Source organism: Notothenia coriiceps, unplaced genomic scaffold, assembly GCF_000735185.1.
Source record: "Notothenia coriiceps isolate Sejong01 unplaced genomic scaffold, NC01 NC01_scaffold00015651, whole genome shotgun sequence".
NCBI lineage: Eukaryota > Metazoa > Chordata > Actinopteri > Perciformes > Nototheniidae > Notothenia > Notothenia coriiceps.
The window spans coordinates 831-4,182 of record NW_011348352.1 but is presented as its reverse complement, the minus strand read 5'-3'; the positions used below and the strand labels follow the sequence as shown (position 1 = coordinate 4,182).

The window sequence follows — 3,352 nt, the reverse complement described above, 5'->3', positions numbered from 1 at the left end:
AGGTCTTTAAAACTGGTAAGCTCATCAGGTTCTCTGAAGCTACTTAAGCTTGTTAGCTTATTCCTTAGCTTAACCTGTATGTCTGTGAGGCTACGCTATGTTGCCCAGTAGCCTATGTCTGTGAAGCTAAGTTAGTTCATCCTGTACAGTATGTCTGAGAATCTACGTTAGCTTGCCCCTATGTCTTTGAAGCTAAGTTAGCTCATCCTGTATGCCTGTAAATTTACACTATCTTGCACTGTATGTCTGTGAATCTACGTTAGCTTGCCCCTACGTCTTTAAAGCTAAGTTAGCTTATCCCATATGTCTGTAAATCTATGTTAGCTGATCCCTGTATGTCTGTGAAGCTAAGTTAGTTCATCCAGTGTGTCTGTGAATTTCCTTTAGCTCTTCCCATATGTCTGTGAGGTTACATTAGATACCCCTGTTTGTCTTTTAGCTTAAGTTAGCTCAGCCTGTATGTCTCTGAACCTACGTTAGCATGTCCTGTGCGTCTGTGAAGCTACTTTAGCCCATCCTATATGTCTGTGAATCTATGTTAACTCCTCCCATATTTCTGTGAAGCTACGTTAGCTTGTCCTGTTGGTCTGTAAAGCTATAGCAGCGCAGGTCTGTACGGCGACACTTGTAACGCATTACTTTAAAAGCTACATAAACCCGCTGTCCCTCTGTGATAGGCTACTACGTTAGCTCTTCCCCTTGTCTATGAAGCTACAAAAGCTTGACCCATTGGTCTGAAGCTACATTAGCAAACATATTTATGTAACAAATATTTTATTTTCCGTTAGTCAGATCTCAAACTCTGTGAGATGTGTTCTACCAGCAGTTGTGAGATAAATATGTAAGTTTGAAAATGTCCCCAATGACATCCCAACAAGTTAGTTTCACCCTTTATGAAGGGTTAAAGGTTCCATGTTAACTTTTGCTACATGACCTGCTGTGTTTGACAGTTGTGGCTGGTTTCTGTGACTGTAGTCATCAGTGCAAAGAGATAAAAACGGATGTAGGCTGCAGCAGAACCGAGAGCTGCCGGTGAACGCTGCTCCGACTGAAGCTGGCGTCTTAGAGTTTCTTTATGCTGCTGATGATCCGTCTTTTATTGAAGCTGTGATGAAAATCCAAAGATTATAAACAGCCTTGATGTGTTTCACTTCTCCTTGGACTGAAACTGGACTCCACTGACCGTCATGTTTACCTAATTTCCCCGAGCGGGATAAATAAAGTATTCTGATTCCAGGCAAATATTTGGCACAAATCTGTGTTTCTAATATTGTGTTTTGGGACTTTTTAAGATGTTGCCTTTTTTTTTACAATTATTCAGCCATTTTATAAACAATTAATGCGGAAAATAATGTTTAGTCATTGCCTTAATATATGTGTTTGTATATATATATTTGTATGCATCAGTGTTAACATGGGGGTCAATGGAGACTTTGTCGGAGCAGAAACATCCATCACAGAGCGTCTCCTGGCTCCTCCCCCCCAGTGACCTTGGCCTCCTCTGATTGGCTGAGCTGCTGAGTGGCGTTCAGGGGAAGGTCGGAGGTCAGGGAGAGGAGGGCCTTGCTGTATTAGTTTCCTGTCTCAGGGAGGACGGAGAGCAGTCCAACAGCAGGAGGAAGAGGAGCAGAGCAGGAGTTGCTATGAGGAGATGAAGAGGAGGAGGAGCAACATGGTGGGCAGCAGGGAGTTACCGGGCAGAACGAGGCTGCATCCACCGGTGGTGTCGTCCGTCAGGAAGGGCTCCGGAGACTCATACACAGAGTCATCTGATAGAGATGGAAAAATACTTATTATCAGATGTTTAAAAGGTCTCCTATTGTACTGTTCTTCATCAATATATCATAGGTCTCAGATATATACAGAACCTGTCTCTGATTGGCTGAAACACCAAACAGATCATTGCAGCATTACCCATAATCCCCTCTGTTTCAGCGCTGTTTCCAAAGTGCTGATTCTCTGTCTGTTACTTTAGATGAAAATAAGGAGCCCCTCCCCACGCCCCTCTGAGAGAGATTTGGTTACAAAGAACTCAATGGAGCTCTAGGAGGAGATTCAGGTGATAAGAGGGGGGGTACCTTGGATGCTGATTGGCTAATGGTTAAACAAGACAAAACATGGTTATGACATCATAAAGTGGCCAAAATCGGATCAGCTCATTTTCAGACAGGTTTTTATATCTCTCTGTTTGTACACACAAACTGAAAGATTGACGATAAAGTTGACTTTGACTTGATTTAAGACAATTAACCAGCCTGATGTTTTTTTTCTAAGTGGATTCATTATTTAAAAAAGTTTGAGAATCACTTAGTTAGCGTATACTATTTCTGCTATACTATTAGTTTTTCTTTACTTTTCTTTATTTATGGAATAATATACTCTATGGCTTTTCATAATACTTTCTTTATTAAGTGCAATACTATGACTTTGTATTAATGTCTTATGACTTATAATACTTTCACTTTTTATGCCATACCATGAAACCTTCTGATATAATAGACAATGACTTTTTATGACATACCTATCAAAGACTTTAAAGAAAAAAAAAAGACTTTTGTAAAAAATAATCTCACATACATATAACTTTTTATGACACAATTTAACTACATTTCTTTCTGACATACTATACTATAAAACAATTGTCATAGTAAACGATTTCATAGAAATGTAACCGAACATTTAATATTTCATTAATATGTCATACAAAAAGTCATAGTATATATTATTAATAAATCACAGGTTTTATAGAAAAAAAAGTAATGTAACGAGACTCACTGGTGGGTTTGACGTAGATTTTGAGCTTCAGACACGGTTTCCCAGCCAGGCTTGGATGTGGAGACGCTGCAGAGGCAACAGAGACACGTCAGCTTGTTGAACATTAAAGCATGGAAACATGTCACAGTAGAGACACTAAATACTAATATGACCCTGGAAATGAGCAGGATAGGGCCTCTTTAAAAGAAAATACTCACCAAGTACATAACACGTATCTCCAAAAAACTACAGTATGTGAAACATTTGGACTTAATGGTCGTTATTTAAACATTAGCCTGATGTTTCTTTGTTTTCTCTGCTGTTACTCAGAGAGCAGCAGCTGTTTGACCTTGACACGCAAGCACGCACACACACACACACACACACACACACGCACGCACGCACGCACACACACACACACACACACAACCACGGACACACACACACACAGTCATTAAGTGTCATTTAAAACAAACCGCCAGTTTCTCTTCTGGGAGCTCTTTTGCTCTAAATGAGGCACAATTTAGAAAATATTTTCCAGGTTGGACGACAAATTATGTCTAGACATGCACACACACACACACACACACACACACAC

General features: G+C 40.0%; 1 long non-coding RNA gene across 1 annotated transcript; it reads right to left on the bottom strand.

Annotated features, from left to right (window-relative positions):
- Positions 1-334: 334 nt before the first annotated feature.
- On the bottom strand, positions 335-2,841 carry LOC104949075 (uncharacterized). The gene is made up of 2 exons (XR_798767.1): positions 2,776-2,841; positions 335-1,769 (listed from the first exon to the last, which is right to left on the bottom strand). It is a non-coding gene; the product is annotated as an uncharacterized lncRNA (long non-coding RNA).
- Positions 2,842-3,352: the final 511 nt, after the last annotated feature.